We start from the raw sequence: 12,468 nt of genomic DNA, 5'->3' as shown, positions 1-12,468 counted from the left end.
GAGAATGGGAAAGCTATCAGGGGAGGGGATGGGATATGGAGATTGGGTGGTGAGAATTGTGTAGAGTTGTACCCCTCCTATCCTATGGTTTTGTTAATTTATCTTTTCTTAAATAAAAAATAAATAAAAAAAAAAGAAAGATATCTCAACACTCCTCTACCACTCATGAAGTTTCCCCCATGTGGTCACTCCCATCTTCCTATTCAGGCCTAGAATCCAGATCCGTGTGCAAGGTAACTTATGTGCTCTGCAAGGTGAACTCCCAGATAGCCCCCCTCCATTGAGTTTTTATATATTAAGTACTGTATTTTTGTTGGCCTGAGAGGATATGCTTGTACCTGACACTAAAAGGTCCTCAATATAATCCCAGGCATCATACTTACTCAGGTTCTTTCTCTCATTAATGAGTAAATAAAAACCTAATTTTCTTTCTTTTTTAAATATTTATTTATTTGTTATTCTACCTATTTTTTCTATCTTACTTTCTCTTTTCAGAAGTAAAAGAAACAACCCAGCACTGCTACCTGAACCATGGAGCTCCTTTTAATGATAATTCTTCAAATCCATGAGCAGGCAATATCTTTCTATGTCTTTGTATATTCTTCTCTTTTATATACTAATTTATGATTTCCAGTGTGCATATTTTTCATGCCTTTTGATAACTTTTCTATTAGATACCTAATCTGTTTTGCTGCTATTGTAAGTTGTAGGAGTGTCTAGATTTGTTGTTCTAGTTTATTGTTTGTTTACAAGAATGCCACCTTTTTATGTTAATCTTATTGTGTGTGACCTAACTATATTGCCTCATGATTCGCAGAAGTTTACTGCTAGAATCGGGCTGTAGCTCAGCAGGTTAAGTGCAGGTGGCACAAGGCATAAGGACTGAAATAAGGATCTTGGTTCAAGCCCCTGGCTCTCCACCTGCAGGGGAGTCGCTTCACAGGGGAGTAGCTTATACCTATTAAAAAATATGTGCCATATAACTGATTTTCTTTAAATAAAAGTAGCACTGACTTTAACATAGTAAACTTTCAGGTGTACATAGAAAATTCATATGCACAGCCTATAAGATAACTCATTTAGATAAGTGTGGTGCTTTGCAAGTTTATTTATTTATTTTTTATTTAGTTTATCTCTCCCTGTGTGTGTGTGTGTGTGTGTGTGTGCGCGCGCGCACACGCGCGTGTCTCACATGTGTGTGAAATTATACAGTGCTGCCATTCTCAGTCTGTTTTATTTCTCTAAGAATAATATACTCTAGGGCTATCCATGTTGTTGCTCAAAACAGCATTTAATCCTTTCTATAGTTGAAAAGTTTCCCCTTGGATATACCATACTACATTTTCCTTTCCCATTCATCAGTCAATAAATACTAGGTTGCATATAATTCTTGGCTATTGTGATTAGTACTATATTAAGGTTGCAAATATCTCTCTGAATTAATATTTTTTATTTTGTGAGTAAATACCTAGAATGGGGGGAGGTGTGTGCCACACCTGGTTAAGATCACCTATCACCTAGAATAGTATAATCAGATCTTTAGGAGTTGTATTTTAACTTTTGGTGTACAGGTCATATATTTACATGTTTATTTAGGCATCAAGTGATTTTAATATGGTGCTTGACTAGTTGATGCTATGTTATTGAGTGTCTGGATTTTATTTCTGTATTTCCAGTGTATGGAATTTTGTTTTGGTTGAGAATGAGGAGATCACTTGAAGTCTGTTTGATATTTTCAAGGCCTGTTTGGAAAGGTATCTAGAAACTTTTAATCCAGAGTTATTTTAACCATACTTCTAAAGCCTTAAATCTTCTGTAATTTCTCTTAAATGTCTTTGTGTTCCAGGGGAATTTTTCTACTCCAGATAAACTTGACTGTGCCTCAGCCCTGTGGGAGCTTCAGAATTTTTTAATCTTTCATATTCTTTGACATGTTTAGCCTAGCTTCTTGAACCTTCACTCTGTGCTTTCACAGCTCAATATTTAGCAATAGAATCCAAGGAGTCATGGGCAGATTTTTGGAACTCTTTAAGTATAGGTGCCTGTTTTGCAATAATCAACTTTGAAAATCCTCATTGACTTACTCTACTGAAGCCAGATGTTGTTTGCTCAGCCCCGCAAGTAAGTACTTACTGTTCTGCCAGGTCCCTTGTCTCTGAACCACTACAAAATTCTGGTGCTAGTTTAGAGCTATCTCTTTGTCTCCTATGTTTTTAAAAGTTAATTTTAATTTAATTATTAAATAAATAGGGAAGGAAATGACAAACAGGGAGAAAGAAAAACGCTGACAACACTTTCACCTCTAATAAACCACTACCCTTCTCTGAAGGTGGGACAAGGGGTAAGAACCTAGGTCCTCCTGCATGATAACTTGTGTGCTTTACCAGCTGCAACACAACCCTCCTCCTGTGTCTCCTATTTTAGGAATCTTAGATTTGTATCTTCACCTGTGTAATGGCTGAAACAGACATGTTTTTATTGTTGGTGGAAGAAATATAAGGACGTTGTTATTTCCTTCATCCTGACATCAGTTTCATCAATATCTGTTGTTCCTTGTAACTTCAACTTAGGTGTTAACCAGAGTTTCTATAGTGTAATATTAGTTAGAAGAATCTTCCTTACAGTTAATGAAAAGTTTATCCCATATTGACCCTATAGAATCAGTAATGAACCTTGGCCTCTACAACTGAGGACAAAGGGCTGGAACATGAGTTGTTGCACTTGGTAGTGTATGCACTCAAATAACTGAGTCAATGCCTTCCACCCCACATTTCTATACTAGGTCTTTTTTTGTTGCTGTTGTTTTAAAATTTATTTATTGGATAGACACAGAGAGAAATTGAGAGGGAAGGAAAAGGAGGGAGGGAGACAGAGAGACCCCCTGTATCACCGCTTCACAACTTGTAAAGCTTTTCTCATGCAGGTGGACACTGGGGACTTAACCCCTCCCTGGTCCTTGCACACTGTAATGTGTGAACTCAAACAAGTGTGCCACCACCTGGTCCCCTTTGTTTCCATTTTCCCTACTGGGGTAGGGCTCTGGAGAGGTGAGGTTCTAGGACATACTGATTAGGTCATTTGCACAAGGAGTTTGGGATGAAATCACAGTAGTATCCACAAAGTGGCAGAGTAGGGTGACCCAGCCTCCCTTTGGAGAGTGGGGTAGTCTCTAACACTGCTAGTTCCTAGGGAGAGTATGGTACTGAAGAAGCCTACAAGAGGGCTTCTTATATAATGGCGTGGTGTTTCTGATGAAAGGCACCAGTGATGGTGGAGAGAGGTTTCCATATGAGGTCTAGGCCTATTGTATCTATGAGGGGAATTCAAGGATTCCATGACTAAGGCCCCCAGTTATGAGATTATCTGGCAGTGACCGAAAAGGTCATCATTAAGTGAGCCAGTCTCTTGCCCTTTTCCATATTTTGTAGTTCCCTTCTTTACCTGACAAACTTAGGCTTTCTTCATTTGTTAAAATTTTTTGTGCCATCTGTTTTGTAGCCAAACCAGTATTAGACTTATGGGGTCTGGCCTCAAGTTAGGGAAGAAATAAACCTAAGATTTTAGCAAGTTCTAAGCTAAGGTTGAGTTTTACTGCATATATTTGTTTGGTGATTCTAATAAAGGTTGTAATAGGAATAATAATTGTTCTTTAGCTGGTAAATATTTTTTGCCAGTATACCTCTTAACCAATACAGTGTTTCTTTTACAGATTACCAAGCAGTGACAATAAGAACTATTCATTCTATTTTTATGATTTTATTTTTTTATTCATTATCTTTATTTATTATTAGATAGACACAGCCAGAAATCAAGAGTGAAGGGGAGATAGAGAGGGAGAGAGAGAGACAACTATAGCACTACTTCACCACTTGCAAATCTTTCCCCATGCAAGTGGAGACCAGGGGCTCGAACCTGGGGCCTTGTGCTTTATAATATGTGCGCTCAAGCAGCTGTGCCACCATCCAGTGCTAGAACTATTCATTCTTAAAACTTATCCAACTGACCCCAGTTATACCCTTCAGTATTACTCTTAATATGGCTAAATCCCATAGGCACATAATCATATTTTTCAGGTCTTTGGATACAAAGATATTATTAGTAATATCTACTCTATTTTCTCATTTTTTACAATCAATTCATATCTTCTGTACCTCTCATATTTTGTCTAGTGTTTCTTAAGTGAAGATTAAATTCAATAAATGTAGAGCTATCAAGAAGATCAGTTACATGAATAAGCACTGAGAGCACATTCTGATGACAATTTGCCACTAATATAGTCATGATTTTTATTATCATTTATGTATTTGTTTTTCTAATAATTTTATAGTCCCAAAGAGTTGTAAAGTAGTCTTTCATCAACTCCAGGATTCTCCAAATATTGCCATTAATGAAGGATGAATTTCATGGGTATAGCATAGGTAGTATGTTATTCAGTGATGATACATATCACAAAAGCGAAATAGTGTCCTGAAAGTCACATGGTCTTATTTGTTTGTTTTTAATTGCCACCGGGGTTATTGAGGGGGACTTAGTATCTGTACAATGAATCCAATTTTCCTGGTGGCCATATCTCCCTTTCTTTGTTTTGTTGTTAGAAACAGAGAAATTGAGAAGAGAAGGAGAGAGACAGAGAGGCAGCTGCAGCACTGTTTCACTCTTCATCAAGCTCCCTGCCTACTTCTTTTTCCAACCACAAGCAGTTGGAAACAGTAACTTGAACCCAGGTCTTTGTGCATGGTAATGTGTGAGCTCTACTGGGTGTGCCACCACCTAACTCTACCTCTTACTAGGATATTAACTTTAAAGATGTTTGTTATGTTCTACTTCTTCAATTTCTCCCCTGTAAGTGAGAGGCTAGAATTTTCAACACTCTTTATAGCACACATTCTAACTTTATCATTTTGCTTAGAAAGCTGGAGGAGACAGAATGAGCCAGCTTCCCAAGATGCAAAGGGAGTGGAATGTTGGCACAGGAATTTAGGACTGTATGTGGGAATGTGTGATTATAGTACAATCATTATGATTCATCAAGAGAATAAATTCCCTTGTTGGTTACACATACACACTCCCCACCCCTTCCCACTCACAACTTTTACTTCCTGGTTTAGGAACAGTCTAAAAGTAGGGAAAGGAGGTGGGTGGAGTGGGAAGAAGGGAGGGGAGAGAGCTGGAAGTATTCTATATTTGGAAGAGAATGTTGGAAGCTCTTTTTCATGTTCATTTATACCAGCTACAGTGCTTTTATTCTTCCTTGCTGAATGATTATCCTAACCAGACAGAAAGTAATAAGTCAAAATAGTTATTATTAATCCTTTTCAAGCATAATAATCTCAGTTAAAATATTTTCATACATACACAAGTGATGACTTAATTCATTGAATAAAATTAAAAGATATCAAAATTGATATATTCAGTCATGCAAACCAGGAAGAGAAACAGCTCCATATATGATAACTTAATTTCTATGTCTGTGGGCAAGAAATAAATTATCAAAATTGAATTTTAAAAGCAATGATCAACCTTTTGTTCTCCAATATAGTGAATTCACTATCACAGTAATCAGATAGCTTAAAAGCAGGATGTATAAGTAGGTTTTAAAAGTATGTGCATTCAGCTTGGGGGAACAGTATTTGAGAGGGCTTAGTCTGGACATTATTTGGATCACAGCAAGAAAATCACTACACTTGAAGAAAGTCATGACCATAAGAAGACAGGATTTCAGGTGAACATTCTGTGAACTTCAAAACTAAATGTGACTTCTGATAGGAAAAACAGAACATAGATTGATTTTTTTTCCTGTTCATTCTCACTAAGTACAACTGAAGCAATATGTTAAGTATAAAATTATATAAAAATGAAACAGTGAAAGATGAGAAGAGGAAGAAAAACTGATTGTGAACTCCAGTACTAGAGGAAAACAGTATAAAGAATGTCTTGATAAAAACTCTATCCAACAAAGAAATTGTACCTCATATCTGCAGATCCCCAGAGAGCAACAGAAGGAGGCTACTAGGGACAGAATATTTGTGCCTGCTAAAACCCATATGATAAAGTTGTAATCCTTAATATGATAAGAGTATTTGGAAAGTAACTATGTTTAGATGAGCTTCTGTGAAAGCAATACCTTTAAAGATTATTAAGCGATTGGGATAAATGATGGCATTAGTATCTTTATAGATGGAAGATGGTGTATTTCACCAAAGTGAAGGACTCTGGGATCTGGGGGGAGGGCTCAGATCCTGGAACATGATGGCAGAAGAGACCCTAGTGGGGACTGAATTGTTATGTGGAAAACTGGGAAATGCTTCACATGTGCAGACTATAGAATTTTACTTAGCCAACTGTAAACCACTACTCCTTCATTTTTTTAAAGAGAAAGAGTGATATATATATATAGTTATTAATGACCTTGTAGGCACAAAGGGAAAGAACAAATGCCAGTCAGGAACAGGTCTGTACCAGAACCTGTCCATTTTAGCATTCTAAGCTTGAAATTCCAGTCTCCAGAATTTTGAGAAAATGTCCATTACATAAGTCACTCAATCTATGGTAGTTTGCCAGAATGTTCTGAACTGACAGAACTCATTCTTCCCCAGATAGAATGAGAAGTTCTATTGGCAAATTCACAAGAAAATTATGGTTCTGGAAAGGTGACTGAAGAGGGGCTTGACAAATGGTAATCAACCAAGAGGAGCACTTTCCTTTCTGCTAATCGTGAGAGTTACTTTCACCTTGAGAGGTACTAGTGTCTGATGGCACCTAAATGGTATTATTCACCTATTTATCTAACACATATTTGCATGTTTTTTGCACTTTTTTCCCCCAGTAGGGCTATTGCTGAGGCTCCATGCCAGCACTGCGAATACACTGCTCCTAGTCCCTTTTTCCCCCTAATGTTTAATATGATAGGAGACAGAAAAATTGAGAGAGAAGGAGGTCATAGGGAGAAAGATAAAAACCTGAAGCTCTTCCTCACCATTCATAAAGCTTCCCCTGCACATGTGGGAAGCAGTAGGTAGGACCTGGGTCTTTATGCGTAATATATTGTTCTCTATCCATAGACTCAAGTCTCTAACATATGAATATGTTAAACTTTACTTGTTTCTCCTAATCTTGGTGGTTTTGAGGAACATGCCTAGGCACCATGGAGAAATTGTCTTAACCTTACCTTCTTATGGTGTCCTCACACAGTGGAAACTGAGGAAGAATTCATATCTCTTCCTCTTCTTATAAGGTCGCTAATGCCACTGTAAGCACCCACCCTTACTCCTTATTCCATCAATATAAAGCAAATTACTGCCTAAAGAATCATTCTCCAACCAAAAAAATAGGATATGTTTAATAACAGAATGTGACAATCATCAACTATACTATCTAACATTGCAGACACGACTTTATTTAATGTTTCAAATATGGCTTTGAGGTAAATAAGACTATGCATTTTAATATGAACTTATAATTTTCTTATGATTAGAATGAAGTTATGGAATTTTTAAAAGAACATGATAGATGTGATATTGTCACATTGATCTGGGGGTCTGTGATATTGATAAGACTTACTTGTTAATGCTGTTTTATCATTTAAAGAAGATGTCTTTATTGAGTTTATTCATTGCAGAGTTATCCCCTCCTTGCTCTATTTTTCTGGATGTGCATTTCACTTATGCTTTTATTATTTAAAAATTACTGCAGGGGAAAGCTTCATGAGTGGTGAACAGAGTGATGAACAGTTGTCTCCCCTCCCCGCATCTCTCCATCCCTCTCTATTTCTGGCTGTCTCTATCCAATAAAGATAATAAATTTTTTTTTAAATACTGCAGAAAACATAACAGCATTTATATATCTACCATTCATAGTTTAGTAATAAGTTCTAGAATTTAGTCACTTTTGCTCCATGGATTTTAATTATGAAAAGGCCTTAAATATTTTTATAGTTTTAATTACAAAAATACCCAGAGCTGATATTTCTTATGCTGCACTATTTCATTTTCTCTTCTTGTTTTGCAAAGAAAACCTTATTAAAAACTAATGTTGAGTGAAAAGAAGCAAATTTTATGTTAACAAAGACACTATGAGATCATTTACTTATTTTTCTTTTCTTTTTTTATTTAAAAAGGGAAACATTAATAAAACTGTAGGATAAGAGGGGTATAACTCTACACAGTTCCCATCACTCTATATCCCATCGCCTCTCCTGATAGCTTTCCTATTCTTTATCCCTCTCGGAGTATGGACCCAAGGTCATTTTGGGCTATGAGATCATTTATACACATTTTAAATTAATAAGTAATGTTTCCATGAATATTTATCGACATCATAACAAAATTAAAGAGCCAAAAACTATATTTTATTTTACCTTCCTAAATTTTCTGTCTTGCAATTCTTTTTTAAATTTCAGTTTATGTTTAATTATATTATTTTAAAACTTTCATTTAACAAGAGCATCAGAATAACAAATGCTGTTTTTTATTGTCTAAAATTATCTTCATATTGCCCTAAATATTGAATGATTTTTAGCTGGGTATAGAGTTTTGGGGGAAGATTTATTTCTGTCAGAGACCAAAGATAAGTATTAGATATAATTTTATCACTAGTGTAGTGATAAATCCCTCATAGGTTACTATCACTTTTCTTCTGTATTGTCAATATTTAACTTCATGCTGTGTGCTTTCACTAGCTTAAATGTTCTTCAGATCTCAGTGTTTTCTTTTGTCCCTTTGAAGATTTCATTTTGTGAGAAACTTTTATCTAATTATAACTATAGTCCATTGAAAACATTTTCTAATATAAGGGCTAGAACTCACCTAATTTCCATTTATAATAAAAGAAGTTCTTTTCTGCCATTATATTAAATTATCAAATTTATCTATGCTTCTGACCCAAATGACTTTTATTTTTGGTAAGAAAGATGTGAATCCTGTTCTTAATTACAAAGGAAAATATGAGCTTGAAGCTTGCTGATTGACTTCTGCATTCTAGAGGTAAGGAACATGACAGAGAAGTTATCTGGCTGCATTCCAGAGGTAAACTGCATCTTAGATCCCAACATTAAGCTTCTGCATAGAAGAATCCACCACCCAAACAAAGAAACTCCTTAAAGAATGGGAACTCTTTACATGTCATACATCAGACAAGAGGCTAATAATCAAATTATAGAAAAAGCTCAGCAAACTCAGAAAAAAAATCTAAAAGTGGGTATAGTGTCAACAGAATATTAACCATATGTCAACAAACACATGAAAATAATTGCTTCAAGTCATCGTCAGAGAAATGTAAATAAAGACAAAAATGAGATATAGGGAGTCGGTTGGTAGCTCAGCAGGTTAAGAACATGTGGCGCAAAGCACAGGGACTGGTGTTCGAGCCCCCGGCTCCCCACCTGCAGGGGAGTTGCTTCACCAGTGGTGACGCAGGTCTGCGGGTGTCTATCTTTCTCTTCCCCTCTCTATGTTCCCCTCCTCTCTCCATTTCTTTCTGTCCTATCCAACAATGAAGATATCAACAACAATAATAATTACAACAATAAAAAAACAAGGGCAATAAAAAAGAATAAATAAATATTAAAAATTAGATATCGATTCACCCCTGTGAGAATGCCATAAACCAGAAAGGATAGTAATAACAAATGGAGAGGTTGCTGGGATAAAGGAGCTCTCCTACATTGTTGGTGGGAATATAAATTGTTCCTACTCATATGGAGAGCTGTCTAGAGAACTCTCAGAAATCTGGAAATGGTGCTAGTCTATGATCTGTTAGCTTTACTCTTGGAGATATAACCTAAAGAACCAAGCACACTCAACCCAAAAGATTTGTGTATACCTATGTTCAATAGGACACAATTTGTAGTAGCCCAAACTTGGAAGCAACTCAGATTCCCAATAAAAGATCAGTGGATTACTCTTTAGTCACTATCAGACCAACCCATCAACTGGGGCCTTATTCAGGGAGTCCTGGGATTTCCACACAAACACGATGAGCCTAGACCACGAATAGATAAATACCTTTCTCCATTTTAACTGGTCATCTCCATTAGGGACAACAAAATAGACCCCTTTTGGGGCCCCTGTAGGACCTTGCCCTCACTGTGGATCAACAATGATGGAGAATGTTCCATCCTCTGAAGGGGGGTTGGATAACATACTCTGTCTAACACCTGAAGAGAATGGGTCCTGAAATTGGTGCAACTCAGAATATTCCTACCGATGACCACAGAATGCAAGTTCGGACCTACAGGGATGTAGAGGTTACACAGGCTCCTATGCTGAATATGGGCCCCAGATCAAATCAATGTCAACAATATCTATACATTTTCCCCATATTTGGGAGTTCTTCTATTCCCTGATCCTGCTTTCTAGCCCTTTTTCTAGCTATGACATCATCTCCCCAGACAATTACTTGGGTCCACCTGCATATCAGACATCAGGCTCAGGCAAAAACTAATAAAATCATGGGCCCTTTGGAATATACCTAAACTAGACCTACTAGCTATTTCCAAAACAGAGACCCAAAATCTTCATCTGCACTATTCCATCCTTTAAGTTCATGATTAATAAACAATTTGTGTAGCTTTATATGTTAACTCTTTTTTAGCCACCAGGATCCAAATTCTAACATGATGCCAACTGGACTTCCAAGGGCTGAGGACTCCACCAATGTGTCCTGGAGTCCTGCTTCAGCAGAGCCCTGTCGCACTAGGGAAAGAGAGAGACAGGCTAGGAGTATGGATCTACCTGCCAATGCCCATGTTCAGTGGGGAAGCAATTACAGAAGCCAAATTTTCTTCCTTCTGCACCCCATAATGACCCTGGGCCCATACTCCCATGGGGTTAAAGAATAGGAAAGCTATCTGGGGAGGGGATGGAATATGGAGCTCTTGTGGTGGGAATTGTACTCCTCCTATCCTATGGTTTTGTGTTTCTATTTTATAAATAAATAAATTTAAAATAAAGAAAAAAAAGTTCAATGGCTTAGAAAGTTGTGGTATATATGAACAATGGTAAACTACTCAGGTGTTAAGAATGAAAACTTAGGGAGTCAGGCGGAAGCGCAGTGGGTAAAACACAGGTGGTGCAAGGTGCAAGGACCTGCATAAGGATCCTGGTTCAAGCCCCCGGCTCCCCACCTGCAAAGGAGTCGCTTCACAAGCAGTGAAGCAGGTCTGCAGGTGTCTATCTTTCTCTCACCCTCTCTGTCTTCCCCTCCTCTCTCCATTTCTCTCTGTCCTATCGAACAACAATTACATCAATAATAACTACAACAATAAAACAACAAGGGCGACAAAAGGGAATAAATAAATAAATATTAAAAATGTATAAGAATGAAAAATTCAACTTCTTCTCTTCATCTTGGATGGGACTTGCAGGAATCATGTTGTATTATCTATTGTAATTATTGTGATACTAATATTTTATTTTCTTTTAAAAACTAATGAGCTAAGTTAGTACCCTTTTTTTAATGGTGTTAATTCAATAGAATTCACATGATAACTTAATGTACTATAGTTCACAATTTTATTTTTCCCAAGCATTTTAGGGTAATTTTCTATTGTTGTGATTATTATTACTCTCTACTACATTGAGCTTGTATTAAAAATCATGCAGAATTTCATCATTCAGGAATTTAAGATAATCAATGAGATTAAGGTTTTTTATTTTTATTTATAAAAAGGAAACACTGACAAAAATCATACAATAAGAGGGGTACAACTCCACACAGTTCCCACCACCAGAACTCCGTATCCCATCCCCTCCCCTCATAGCTTTCCTATACTTTATCCCTCTGGGAGTATGGGCCCAGGAACATTATAGGATGCAGAAGGTCTGGCTTCTGTAATTGCTTCCCTGTTGAACATGGGAATTGACAGGTCGATCCATACTTCCAGCCTGTCTCTCTCTTTTCCTAGTGGGGCAGGGCTCAGGGGAAGTGGGCTCCAGGACACATTGGTGGGGTCGTCTGTCCAAGGAAGTTCGTTTGGTATCATGTTAGCATCTGGAACCTGGTGACTGAAAAAAAAGATTTAACATATAGAGCAGAATAATTTGTTGACTAATCACGAACCTAAAGCCTGGAATAGTGCAGATGAAGAGTTGCAGGGTGTGGGTGTAGAGGGTGTCTCCGTTTGGAGATAGCTAGTAGTCCTATTTTAGTTATATTCCAAAGAGCCCATGACTATACTATTTATTTACTTTTTTTTTTTTTTCTGAGCCTGACATTTGATATGCAGATGGATCCAAGTTATTGTCTGGGAAAAAGGACCCTACAGCTGGATCAGGGAGGAGAGTAGCTCCCAAATATGAGAAAAGTGTTTAAATATTGTTGACTGTAAACCCCATCGATTTGATCTGATCTGGGGCCCATGTTCACCTTAGGAGCCTATGTGACCTCTGCATCCCTATAGATCTGAACTCACATTCTGTGGTCATGAGTCGGAACGTTCCAAGCTGCCCTGATTTCAGGACCCATCTTCCT

Source organism: Erinaceus europaeus, chromosome 8 (genome assembly GCF_950295315.1).
Source record: "Erinaceus europaeus chromosome 8, mEriEur2.1, whole genome shotgun sequence".
NCBI lineage: Eukaryota > Metazoa > Chordata > Mammalia > Eulipotyphla > Erinaceidae > Erinaceus > Erinaceus europaeus.
This window is presented reverse-complemented; position numbering follows the sequence as displayed.